This window comes from Lucilia cuprina, chromosome 3 (genome assembly GCF_022045245.1).
Source record: "Lucilia cuprina isolate Lc7/37 chromosome 3, ASM2204524v1, whole genome shotgun sequence".
Taxonomy (NCBI): Eukaryota; Metazoa; Arthropoda; class Insecta; order Diptera; family Calliphoridae; genus Lucilia; species Lucilia cuprina.
The window spans coordinates 5695964-5710975 of NC_060951.1; the positions used below are offsets into that span (position 1 = coordinate 5695964).

General features: G+C 28.8%; 1 long non-coding RNA gene across 1 annotated transcript; it reads right to left on the reverse strand.

Moving 5' to 3' along the window:
• Nucleotides 1–11091: 11091 nt before the first annotated feature.
• Nucleotides 11092–13836, reverse strand: LOC124418667. The gene is made up of 2 exons (XR_006940132.1): nt 13775–13836; nt 11092–11185 (listed from the first exon to the last, which is right to left on the reverse strand). It is a non-coding gene; the product is annotated as an uncharacterized LOC124418667 (long non-coding RNA).
• Nucleotides 13837–15012: the final 1176 nt, after the last annotated feature.

Below are 15012 nucleotides of genomic sequence, written 5' to 3' on the forward strand. Positions count from 1 at the left end.
CAGAACTAGAACAGAACTAGAACAGAACTAGAACAGAACTAGAACAGAACTAGAACAGAACTAGAACAGAACTAGAACAGAACTAGAACACAACTAGAACACAACTAGCACAGAACTAGCACAGAACTAGAACAGAACTAGAACAGAACTAGAACAGAACTCGAACAGAACTAGAACAGAACTAGAACAAAAATAGAACAGAACTAGAACGCAACTTATTTCTACAGCAATAAATCTCTTCATCTTAAAAATGTGCAAAAAATTTGTCCCCCTCAGTTCAACTTTTTACAATTTACTAACTGCAAATCTAGATATATATATACTTTTACAACCAATTTAATATGTTTTTCTTACGTTCAATTTCAATATGATTACTAAACCGATTTACATTTACAAGCCACTATTACAATCACATAATGATCATCATTATCATAAAAAAAGAAACTGATAGGACTCGGGAGTCTAGAGTGAGTCGAGAGGTTCCTTACAAACACACACACACACACAAACACTATACAGCTAAAATGACATCTCATTACTAGTTAGAGAGTTGGTAAGTAGTTGAAATGTTAGAGCAAGAGACAACAATTGTGGACAGACCGTGTTGTTAAGATGAGAATATATATGTGGGTCTGTTGTTTGCAGGAGGTCTGTAGCAAAATACAAATTTAAAAAATATATAATGTTGTAAATATTTATAAAAACAGACATAATATTGTAATTTACAATTGGATTTTGTTGGTGGGTTGGCTTTTTTCCTTGTTGTCTTGTTGTTGTTTTATGGTACCCTACCGAATGGTTTATGGATAGTCTAGACTATAGTGTAATCTATAGTAGAGTCCATAGTCTAGTCTATAATCAAGTCAATAGTCTAGCGTATTAGAAGTTTAGCTGATGACTCTGTCTTGATCTTTGAGTTCTTAATAACTGAATAGTTTAAGTAGCATACTTTCGTTTCGCCTCTGCCTGTCCTTAGTGCTACCAGTAGAAAATAGCAAATGTTTATATTTGTTTTTCTAAATAACGTTGGTGTTATTATTTTGTTATTTTTCTAAATGAATTTTTACACACAAAACAAACAAACAAATTCCCTTTTATGTAATATTTTTTGTAAAATTCTAGACTATAAACCAACATGAAAGACCTAAGCCACCATATAGTAACAAAGTTAATAGTTTATATTGTTTAGAAATGTTGTTGTTATTCTTTTAGACAAATAGAAGGGAATTTTTTTATTTTTTAATTGGTTAAGGGAACCAACACTGCTTGCTTTCGGAGTAAAGTATCAAAATCCAGATTTTCTCTTAAAGAGTAAGAAGGCTTAAAAGTTTTTTACCTCCCGAGTTGAGTTTCCGAGAATGAGTTTCATATGTAATGAAAACACAGAGAGAAAAAGATCACTTTCTCTCTCCGAGTGGATCACTTTCACTTCATAGATCGTAGTGTCAAAAGAGAAATCTTGTTCTTTAAGAAATATCTCTTTCGCCTTCCGAGTAATCTTTTATACGCTCTCATTTTCTAAAGATTAGCTTCCATTTCGAATGAGTTTCAATTATATTGAAAACACAGAGAGAGAAAGATCACTTTCTCTCTCCGAGTAGAAAGTTTTTGTAAACTAGGAAAGCTTTCCTATATCTTTGTGCGAAGCTTTCCAATTTTCTAGTATTTATCTTCTGATAATGAGATATAATGATCATCTCTTAAAGAGGATTAAGGCATAAAAGATCAGAGTGTCAACGGAGAGATATTGTTCTTGAAGAAAGAATTCTTCACCTTGCGAGGAATCTTTCAAATTTCTTCATTTCTAAATGATTAGCTCTCACTTCGAACAAGTTTTAAGTGTATTGAGATTAAAAAGATAATTTCCTTTGAAAGAGATCACTCTTATTTTTTGAGTGGAAAGATCTTCTTGATCTTTTGTAGTAAGCTTTCTAATCTCAAAGTATTTATCTTCTCTTAATGATCAAGGTATGAAAGATCGGAGTGTCAACATAGAGATCTTGTTCTTGAAGAAAGATCTCTTTCACCTTCTGGGTAATCTTTCAAAAGCCCCTTATTTTCTAATGATTAGCTTCCACTTTGAATGAGTTTCAATTATATTCTCTTAAAGTGGAACAAGGCTTAAGAGATCGGAGTTCTGTTCGTGAAGAAAGATCTTCTTCACCTTCTAAGTAATCTGTAAAAAATACCTTAGTTTCTAATGATTAGCTCCGATTTCAATTGAGTTTTAATTGTATTGAGAGAAAAGAGATAATTTTACTTGAGAAAGATCCTCCGATTAGATTGATCTTGTTTTTCTTGGAAACTTTTCCAGGCCTTTGGATAATTAGAAATAACGATATTTTCTTAAAGAAGATCAATATGTAAATGATTTAAGTGTCAAGAGAGAAAGAGAGAGGGAGAGTGAGATATTGCTCTTGAAGAAAGATCTTCTTCAGATTCCGAATAATCTTTAAAATATCCAGATTTTTAATGACTGTATTGAGAACAGAGAAAGTTCTCTTTCGCTCTCCAAGTAGAACTTGTTCTTTAGGAAAGCTTTCCTACACCGGTCCATTTTCCTAGTATTTATCTTTTGATAGAAAGAAATAATGATATTCTCTTAAAGAGAAACAAGGCATTAATGATCAGAGTGTCAAGAGAGAGAGAGGATCTTGACTTGAAGAAAGATCCTGTTTCAAGAAGAAACCATTTTGTTTTTTAGTAAATATATGCTACACCTATAGGGTAAGCTTTCAAACCCATAATTTCTTTGTATAAGTAGAAAATAAAGCTACGAATGATCATTCCAAAACGATCATTTCCTAATTATTATCTTTCAGTTAAAGATATCTGGAAAATTTTCTACATTTCCTTTGGTCACATTATTTCCTTCGATTTGTTTCAAAAATGATTTGTCTGTCTATATTTGCTACATCACACACGTCCTTTCCGTCTAGCAACTCTTTCAATAACCAGCTATCTATACCCTACATTATAAATTTTCTCTATATATTACAACATTTGTGTGTTACTCTGCTGTTGTTATTAAAGTCAACACCCATCTTAACTGTATTCATTATTTTTTTGTTTGTTCTTTACACTAATGGTTGGGTGTAAAACAACAACAACAGCAATGACTATACTGGTCATAATAAGTAGCAATAGTAACAGCAACTTGCTACAAATAACTAAACAGATATTGAAAATACTATTAGACAAAACTATGTTTTCCTATGTTTTACATACAAACACTGCTATTACAAGGTGCACTTACTCTAGCTAGACTTTAGTTTAAATATAGCACACTACTCGAAACTGCTTAAAAGAATAACAAAAACAACAACAAGAGAAAATTTACACCCATGCAGCAGCACCTCTAAATAGCACACAACAAACTTAAATAGACAGTAAACACAGTAGTTGTAGAGGACTAACAAAATGTATCCACTTTTATCCACTAAACTAGCTGAAGCAGTTGGTACTCTTCCACTTTGCCTACACTTCTATACAGTATACAGATATTTTGTTCCTAATACTACAAGACTCGTATGTATATGACCATGATAATCTCTTTAGCTCTGTCAGATTTATTTTGTTCTTACATATTCGTATTGGACTGCACTTTTGCCAAAGTAAAACAGACACATTTTTGTGGCGGGGGGAGAATGCGGGGAAGTCAAGTCAGCTCTAGTCAGTCATTCATATAGTCATTCAGCCATGTTAGCCACTACATTGCCAATGTCTACACCCACTCTCGTCGCACTTGGTAGTTTAAAACATTGGAAAAGTCTTTAGTATTGTGCATATGGCAGCAGGCAAAAAACTTGGTCAACTATGCACACATTTATTTTGAAAAAGAGAGATATAAAACACTCATAGAACTAATTATAGGGACAGATGAATTGAAAGAACCAGACTAGACTATAGACTAGATTCTAGACTAGACCATACACTACATTATAAAAAATAGGCTAGACTAAAGAGACTATAAACTAGACTATAAACTAAACTATTGACTATAATATAGACTACACTATAGACTAGACTATAGACTAGACTATAGACTAGACTATAGACTAGACTATAGACTAGACTATAGACTAGACTATAGACTAGACTAGACTATAGACTAGACTATAGACTAGACTATAGACTAGACTATAGACTTGACTATAGACTAGACTGTAGACTTGACTATAGACTAGACTGTAGACTAGACTATAGACTAGACTTTAGATTAGACTAAAGACTGGATTATAGACTAGACTATAGACTATACTATAAACTAGACTATAGACTAGACTATAGACTTTACTATAGACTAGACTATAGACTAGACTATAGACTAGACTATAGACTAGACTATAGACTAGACTATAGACTAGACTATAGACTAGACTATAGACTAGACTATAGACTAGACTATAGACTAGACTATAGACTAGACTATAGACTAGACTATAGACTAGACTATAGACTTGACTATAGACTAGACTGTAGACTTGACTATAGACTAGACTGTAGACTAGACTATAGACTAGACTTTAGATTAGACTAAAGACTGGATTATAGACTAGACTATAGACTAGACTATAGACTTTACTATAGACTAGACTATAGACTAGACTATAGACTAGACTATAGACTAGACTATAGACTAGACTATAGACTAGACTATAGACTAGACTATAGACTAGACTATAGACTAGACTATAGACTAGACTATAGACTAGACTATAGACTAGACTATAGACTAGACTATAGACTAGACTATAGACTAGACTATAGACTAGACTATAGACTAGACTATAGACTAGACTATAGACTAGACTATAGACTAGACTATAGACTAGACTATAGACTAGACTATAGACTAACTATAGACTAGACTATAGACTAGACTATAGACTAGACTATAGACTAGACTATAGACTAGACTATAGACTAGACTATAGACTAGACTATAGACTAGACTATAGACTAGACTATAGACTAGACTATAGACTAGACTATAGACTAGACTATAGACTAGACTATAGACTAGACTATAGACTAGACTATAGACTAGACTATAGACTAGACTATAGACTAGACTATAGACTAGACTATAGACTAGACTATAGACTAGACTATAGACTAGACTATAGACTAGACTATAGACTAGACTATAGACTAGACTATAGACTAGACTATAGACTAGACTATAGACTAGACTATAGACTAGACTATAGACTAGACTATAGACTAGACTATAGACTAGACTATAGACTAGACTATAGACTAGACAATAGACTAGACTATAGACTAGACTATAGACTAGACTATAGACTAGACTATAGACTAGACTATAGACTAGACTATAGACTAGACTATAGACTAGACTATAGACTAGACTATAGACTAGACTATAGACTAGACTATAGACTAGACTATAGACTAGACTATAGACTAGACTATAGACTAGACTATAGACTAGACTATAGACTAGACTATAGACTAGACTATAGACTAGACTATAGACTAGACTATAGACTAGACTAGACTATAGGCTAGACTATAGACTAGACTATAGACTAGACTATAGACTAGACTATAGACTAGACTATAGACTAGACTATAGACTAGACTATAGACTAGACTATAGACTAGACTATAGACTAGACTATAGACTAGACTATAGACTAGACTATAGACTAGACTATAGACTAGACTATAGACTAGACTATAGACTAGACTATAGACTAGACTATAGACTAGGCTATAGACTAGACTATAGACTAGACTATAGACTAGGCTATAGACTAGACTATAGACTAGACTATAGACTAGACTATAGACTAGAATGTAGACTAGACTATAGACTAGATTATAGACTAAACTATAGACTAAGCTATAAACTAGACTATTGACTAGATTATAGACTAGATTATAGACTAGACTATAGACTAGACTATTGACTAGACTATAGAATAGACTATAGACTAGACTATAGACTAGACTATAGACTAGACTATAGACTAGATTTTAGATTATACTATAGACCAGACTATAGACTAGACTATAGACTAGAATATAGAATAGACTATAGACTAGCCGATAGACAGGACTTTAGACTAAAATCTAGTCCAGACGCTATAAAACATAATTATTCAAAATATTATTGAAATCTCCGAACTTTTTGACTAGACTATAGACTAGAATATAGACTAGACTATAGACTAGATTATAGACTAAACTATAGACTAAGCTATAGACTAGACTATAGACTAGATTATAGACTAGACTATTGACTAGACTATAGAATAGACTATAGACTAGACTATAGACTAGACTGTAGACTAGATTTTAGACTATACTATAGACTAGACTATAGACTAGACTATAGACTAGACTATAGACTAGACTATAGACTAGACTATAGACTAGACTATAGACTAGACTATAGACTAGACTATAGACTAGACTATAGACTAGACTATAGACTAGACTATAGACAACTATAGACTAGACTATAGACTAGACTATAGACTAGACTATAGACTAGACTATAGACTAGACTATAGACTAGACTATAGACTAGACTATAGACTAGACTATAGACTAGACTATAGACTAGACTATAGACTAGACTATAGACTAGACTATAGACTAGACTATAGACTAGACTATAGACTAGACTATAGACTAGACTATAGACTAGACTATAGACTACACTATAGACTAAACTCTAGTCCTGATTATAGACCAAGCTACAGTCCAGACGCTATAAAACAGAATTATTCAAAATATTATTGAAATCTCTGAACTTTTTTCTCAACTAATATCTTGTTGTTGCGTTGCATATACCCCCAATAGTGTCTGTGTTGTAGACAAATTATAACAACAACTTAGAAATAACACAAATTTTTTGTGTCTATATTTTTGTGTTGTTTTATTTTATAAACTCATTCCCATACATAAATAGAAAAAGAAACTAAAAAATACTAGAAATATTCTATATACAAGTGTATGCTTATGCAATTGTTGGGTTCCAAAAAAAAAAAACAGAAAACGTAAAATCTGTTTAAAAAACATGACCATTTCTGTCTATACTAAGAAAGGGAAGGTAAGCCAAGATAGAGAAGCACGTTTGGAAAGAATAGCAGAAATTGTAAAGAAATTTAGAAAATATATAGAAATCCTTTTTTTGTATACAAGGGATAAATAAAATAAATAAAATTACTGCTTTAGCAATTAGAGCGACCTGAAGTTCTTTTGGGAACTGGGAGCTATCCTTCTCCTCTTGCAAATTTTTTTCTAACAATTTTTTTTGCTAGTTCCATTAGAAGAAAATAAAAAAACTTAAAAATTGCTCTTGACATGTTTAGTTATATTTGCTATTTTTTGTTCGCTGTTTACTACATTTTTTCTATATAGTTCTTATAGTCAATTATTTTTGTAGTTGGCATATTTTTTGCGCTTCAGCTCCCCTATTTTGTGTAGTTATGTCAGTACAATAAAATTTACATTGCAATTGCATCTACTAAAAGTATTTGCAATTGCCAAAGGAGAAAAAACAAACAAGAAAGTGATGTAATGACTATTTTGGGGGAAAAATGTCCATAACGATTGGGTTCATAATGACAGAGGAAATATAGTTAAGTCGAGTTAAAAGTTGAGTATGTAGTCTACTAGTGTGTAGTTAAGTTTACAGTTTGGTTTATAGACTAGTGTATAGCCTTGTTTATAGTATAGTCTATAGTCTAGTCTATAGTCTAGTCTATAGTCTAGTCTATAGTCTAGTCTATAGTCTAGTCTATAGTCTAGTCTATAGTCTAGTCTATAGTCTAGTCTATAGTCTAGTCTATAGTCTAGTCTATAGTCTAGTCTATAGTCTAGTCTATAGTCTAGTCTTTAGTCTAGTCTATAGTCTAGTCTATAGTCTAGTCTATAGTCTAGTCTATAGTCTAGTCTATAGTCTAGTCTATAGTCTAGTCTATAGTCTAGTCTATAGTCTAGTCTATAGTCTAGTCTATAGTCTAGTCTATAGTCTAGTCTATAGTCTAGTCTATAGTCTAGTCTATAGTCTAGTCTATAGTCTAGTCTATAGTCTAGACCATAGTCAGTCTATAGTCTAGACCATAGTCAGTCTATAGTCTAGTCTATAGTCTAGTCTATAGTCTAGTCTATAGTCTAGTCTATAGTCTAGTCTATAGTCTAGTCTATAGTCTAGTCTATAGTCTAGTCTATAGTCTAGTCTATAGTCTAGTCTATAGTCTAGTCTATAGTCTAGTCTATAGTCTAGTCTATAGTCTAGTCTATAGTCTAGTCTATAGTCTAGTCTATAGTCTAGTCTATAGTCTAGTCTATAGTCTAGTCTATAGTCTAGTCTATAGTCTAGTCTATAGTCTAGTCTATAGTCTAGTCTATAGTCTAGTCTATAGTCTAGTCTATAGTCTAGTCTATAGTCTAGTCTATAGTCTAGTCTATAGTCTAGTCTATAGTCTAGTCTATAGTCTAGTCTATAGTCTAGTCTATAGTCTAGTCTATAGTCTAGTCTATAGTCTAGTCTATAGTCTAGTCTATAGTCTAGTCTATAGTCTAGTCTATAGTCTAGTCTATAGTCTAGTCTATAGTCTAGTCTATAGTCTAGTCTATAGTCTAGTCTATAGTCTAGTCTATAGTCTAGTCTATAGTCTAGTCTATAGTCTAGTCTATAGTCTAGTCTATAGTCTAGTCTATAGTCTAGTCTATAGTCTAGTCTATAGTCTAGTCTATAGTCTAGTCTATAGTCTAGTCTATAGTCTAGTCTATAGTCTAGTCTATAGTCTAGTCTATAGTCTAGTCTATAGTCTAGTCTATAGTCTAGTCTATAGTCTAGTCTATAGTCTAGTCTATAGTCTAGTCTATAGTCTAGTCTATAGTCTAGTCTATAGTCTAGTCTATAGTCTAGTCTATAGTCTAGTCTATTGTCTAGTCTATAGTCTAGTCTATAGTCTAGTCTATAGTCTAGTCTATAGTCTAGTCTATAGTCTAGTCTATAGTCTAGTCTATAGTCTAGTCTAAAGTCTAGTCTAGTTCTAGTTTTATCTACAGTCTAGTCTATTGTTTAGCCTTTAGGCTAGCCTTATGTCATCTAAATTATTATTATAAATTTCAAAAATTTTCCATAAAAAGATAAATTTAAATTTTTCCACTTACCTGTCATTAACAATAATAACTCCTAATGAAAAAAATGTTTTTAAATAAAATCCTCCAACCCGACAAAGTTTAGGAAAAAATCCATAAAGACCAGGAAATGCATTTTGTAGCTAAATGTTAGCAGCACATGAGAAAAGGTTGTGCTGATGGTGGTGGTGATGAAAGCTGACAAGTATTAGTGGTATGATGACAGGCTGTGCTTAAATCCCTCGTTGCTTGTTCTAGTTACACGTGGAGTTGACAAAGCATGAAGCAAGAATTAGACACGTCTTAGACACTTTTGCAAAAAGTACACCCCATTTAGTAATAAATGAAAAAGTTTTTTTCTTTTCTGGTTTTTTGAAAACACACGAACACAATTGTATGGAGCACTTTGAAACGCGTACGCGAGAAAAAAACAAAACGAGTTTAAAATATCACGACAAAGGAAGTAAAGAATAGGCGACGACGAACGAATATTTACAATTAAGAAGAAGTTTTTGTTGTAGCAGGAAATGAGAAGTTTATTTAAATTTTTTAGCAACAATTAGAAAGAAAATGGCTTTAAAATTGAAGAAATTTTCTTGAGAGATTTTTTTATTAAAAGCTGTGCTTAAAGTTTTTGGAGCTTTTTTTATTTAGGCGTTTTTTTTAATTGTTTTTTTTTATTAACTATTTTTGGTTTTATTTTGTTTTATGTAAGTAATATTTTAACTTTTTAAACGTTTTGGTTTTTATTTAAACGATTTTTTACTTAAGCGTTTTTTTTAATTTTGGTTTTTTACAAAAACTGGTGTTTTTTCTTGAGGAAATTTAAGAATGTTTAATATATTTTGTTATAGAATTGTTAAAAATGTGATTTTTAAAATGAATTCTTGAATTTTTGGAAAATTTGTATTTTAGCGATTTTTGTTGATTGTTTTTGATCATAGTTTTTTTAAGCTTTTCTTTTGCAAAACATAAATTTTTTATTGTAATTTTATGTTTTCTTAAAAAAATGTCTGTTTTTCTATAATTTAAAACGTTTTTGGCGACTTTATAGTTTAAGCGATTTTTATAATTTTTTCTTAAAATTTCACAATTTCTAAATTTTTATAACAAACTTTTGTGGTTTTCATTTACATAAGTGAGTAATACATGAAATTCCTTTGAAATTTTGGCGCTTTTTAATGATTTGTTATTTTGGCGTTTTTTTTTTTTTTTTTGTAATTTGAAATTTTTTAAATTTTTAATATTTTTTATAGAAATCTAAACTTGAATAAGTTTTAAATACTTTTTATAAAATTTTATTTTTTTTTTAATTTTTAAAAAATTTTTAAATTATTTTTTATTTAAGCGTTTTTTTATTTTTTCAAAATTTCTTCTGGAAATTTTAAAATTTTATATAAAAAAGTACTTTTTAATATTTATTAATTAATATTTTAATATTTTAAACAAATTTTTACCACTTTTTCAAAATTTTTATTTTGGCGTTTTTTTCCGATTACTAAAATTTTTAACATTAAACGCTTTGTTTTTTAGTAGTTTTTTATTATACTTAAATTTTTTACTATTTTATAACGTTTTTCTTTTAATTTTCTTTGATTTTATTAAAATTTGTGACTTTTTTATTTTGGCGTTTTTTCAAAAACTTTTTATTTTCATTATTTTAAAACTGCCATCACATAAGGTTCTTTTAATTTGTAAAATTTCATTAATTTTTATCACATTTCTTAAGGTTTTGTGATAGTTTTGAGACTTTTTTATTTAAGCGATTTTTTTTATTTCTTTATTTCTTAAGATTTTAAAGTGGATTTCACTGTGTCTTTAACCGCTTTTTATTACTTATATAATTTTTAATAATTTGTTTTGAGATTTGGTTTCATTTTGAGACTTTTTTTATTTAAGCGATTTTTTTGGAGTTTAAGTAAATTTTTCAATTTTTCATAGAAAAAACTTTTAGTTTTATTATTTTCAGCTGCTTTTTTATGTTTTGAGAACTTTATAATTGATTTCCACTAGAGTTATGCCTCATTAAGAGCTTCCTTTATTTAAGCGATTTTTCCTAAAATTGAAAAATTTAAAGAAATTTGTTATTATTATTAAAATTTTAAACTAGCACAATGTTAGGTTTTAATATTTTAGTAAAAAAAGTGATGATAGAGTTAACAAGTATTGAAAAAAAGAGTTTTTATTTAAGCGTTTTTTCTGCAGTTGCAAAATTTCTATAATTTTTATAATAAATCAAGTTGTTGCATTATTTTCTATTGAGATTTTCAGTTTTTTTGTTATTTTATTTTGAAAAAAGTTTAAATGTGGTTAATTTAGCGTTTTTGTAATTAAGCGCTTTTTTATTTAAATTGAAAATTTTGTTTATTTAGTTTGAAAGTGTGTTTTTAAGACTACTGGCTACATGTATAGTTGTTTTTCATTAAATTTAATGACAATATTGCCTATTTAGCTGTTTTTTTGTTTAAGCGCTTTTTCCAAAATTTATTGGTTTGAAAACTTTTTTTATATTTTTTTTTAATTTCAAATATATTTCTTGTTTTTTATATAATTTCAATAAAGTATTTGTGCCATTGTTAAAAAATAGAGTTTTCTATTCCAACGTTTTTTTTTTTTTAATCTTTTTAAGCGTTTTTTTTTCCAAAATTAAAAAATGTTCCAAAAATTTTTATTTTTTTAATTCTTGTTTAAATTTCTATAAAAAATAACATTTCTTATGGCATTTTCAGTTGAAATATGTATGTGAAAGTGGCTGGAATTTAGCGCTTTTCTATTTAAGCGATTTTTGTAAAAATATAAAGTATGAAAATGTTTGCGTTTTTTAAATATTTCTTAAAGATTGAAAATATGTTTTTTAAATTTTAAATGTTTTTGCTACAAAATATCTTAAAAATGTGGCAAATTAAGCGCTTTTCCTTTAAGCGTTTTTTGTGAAAATTAAAATTTTTAAAAATATTTTTAAAATAAAAGATTTTTTTTAATAATTTTATTTAAATTGTTATAAAAACTTTAAAAATAAACTTATTTTCCGGCAAATTTAGTGCTTTTTATTTAAGCGCTTTTCGTTTTTTTTTTTTTTAATAAAAAGAATTTTTTTTAATAATTTTATTTAAATTGTTATAAAAACTTTAAAATTAAATATATTTTCCTTCAAAATTTAGCGCTTTTTATTTAAGCGATTTTTTTAAAAATTGATTTTTTTAGGTTTGTTTTACAGTTTTTAAGTGTGTTTTACAGTTCAAGAGAAATGTTTATGTTTTTTTTTTGATAAAATATTAATAAAAAGTGATCAATTTGGCGCTTTATATTTAAGCGTTTTTTAATTAACATTTTTAACTGTTTTAAAAGGCGTTTTAAGTTTAATGATGGTTTAAAAGTTTTTTATTTGAAATCTTGTTAAAATAAAGCCACTTTAGCGCTTTTTTATTTAAGCGATTTTTTTCAAGTTTTAAAATTTCTTTAAATTTGTTAAAATTTGAATTCTGTTTTCACTTTTTTGAAGGTTTATAAGGATTTATATACCAATTTACTTTAAAATTTGATCAATTGGGCGCTTTTTTATTTAAGCGTTTTTTTCAAAATTTTAATTTTTCAAAAAATTTGCTTTACTTCTCTATATTTGAAATTGTTTTTTTCTTTTGCAAAGGATTTCTAAAGGTTTATGACAATTTTAAAGGTTTTTTTGCTAAAATACTTCAAAATATGGTCAATTTAGCGCTTTTTTGTTAAAGCGATTTTTTCAAAATTTTTCATTTTTTCACAAAATTTGCTTTTTTAAAGGATTTCGAAAGGTTTATGACAATTTTGAAGATTTTTTATGCTTAATTATTTAAAATGTGGTCAATTTGGCGCTTTTTTATTTAAGCGTTTTTTTTCAAATTTTTTATCTTTTTTACTTTTTAAAGATTTCTAAAGGTTTATGACAATTTTAAAGGCTGTTGTATGCTAAATTACTCAAAATGTGGTCAATTTAGCGCTTTTTTTATTTAAGCGTTTTTTCAAAATTTTAATTTTTTTCACAAAATTTGCCTTACTTTTCCTCTTTTGCCAAGCATATGTTTTGTGTAATAGGGAATATTTTGTTTTTTGTTGTTGTTTTATTTTTCTTTTACTCTTTGTTTATGCCTGCTGTGTTTCTCTCTTAAGGGACTCTTCTGCCTTTAAAAGTTTATTTTTTGAAGTTTGAAAAAGAAAACAACAATTATACAGAAGAAAATAACAGTAACATAAAAGGGGAGCCTGACTGCCTGGCAGAGGCGCATGTTAAAATAAACAAAAACAACAAAAACACTAGAGTTTTTTTTCTTGTTGTTTTTTGTTTTGCCAAAGGAATAAAAACAAAACAGAAACAATAACAACAAATGCAAAGTTTGGGAGAATGATGGATTTGAGAAAGAAAAGAAAAGGAAAAAACAACAAACACAACAATAAGAAGAAGCAGCAGCAGCAGCTAGCTAAAGAAGAACAAGAGCTAAAGAAATTTACAAAAGGGAGTTGGTTTTTTCTTTTAATGCAAAAAAAAAGTTTTTTATTAAAAGGAAACTTTTTCTTTTAAAAAAATTAACTTTTTCTAAACAATTCTAACATGTTAATAATATTTCATATATTTGTTAATAATTTATTATAAAATTAAAAGTTTAATTACTTGTAATTTTAATTAATTTCTATTAAATATGTTTAATAAAAGCACTTTTGTAATTACTTTTTGTTTAAACAATTAACATTTCTTTTTACATTTTTCTTTTTATTCCAAACTTTTTCATAAATTCCTTTTTATTTATAACAAAAATCACACGCACACACACTTTATTACATTTAAATTTAAATATTTTTTCATTACAATTATTTAAAGCGAAACAAAAAAACTTTTAACCGAAATTGTAAAAAAAAGAAGCCCGTTTCTTTTTTAATTTGTTGTTTATGCTAAGATGTCGTATGAAAAACTGCTCTTACTCAATAAAATTTATTTTAAACCACTAACAAATTAGTTCCCACAACATGTATAGAAAAACAGAAGCAACCAACAACAACAACAATAACTACACTCATCAACTAAATAACCCCATCATAACAGTTTACTAATGTCTCACTAATATTTAACAGCGAAAAGAGTGTAGGAAGTAGACAATAGTAGTCAGCTAATGTAAAGCTCTCTCTGTTATTAACTTTGTTATGGTTTTGCTGTTGCTGAAATGTAAATAGTCATTATTAAGCTCTTTAAGTTTTTCACTCTCTCTAGTAGTTCGTAACATTGTTTTGGTTCTGTTTATGTCTTTTTCATTACACATTCTGTGTAAAATTTTAAGGCATGTTAACAGATTGATGTTGTTGCTTTCTGCTGTAACAGGTGGTTGAAATTAACTAACAGCTGTTGTTTTACTGAACAGGGTGTTGCACATAAGAAATAGAAGTAAACGGACAACACTGAGCACAACTAACTAAATAACCATAGTCAAGTATACAGTCGAGTATATAGAATAGTTTATAGTCCCGTCTATAGTCTAGTCTATAGTCTAGTCTACAGTTTAGTCTGTAGTCTAGTCTATAGTATAGTCTATAGTCTAGTCGATAATCTAGCCTTAAGTCTAGTCATAATCTAGTCTGTAGTCTATTCATATAGCCTAGCCTATTGTCCAATCTATAACCTAGTCTATAGTCTTGTCTATAGGCTAGTCTATAGTCTAGACTATAATCTAATCTAAAGTGTAATCTATAGTCTAATCTATAGCCTAATCTATAGTCTAGCTTATAGTCTAGTTTATGGTCTAGTATCTTTAGTCTATAGTCTAGTCTATAGTCTAGTCAATAGTCTAGTCTATAGTCTAGTCTATAGTCTAGTCTATAGTCTAGTCTATAGTCTAGTCTATAGTCTGGTCTATAGTC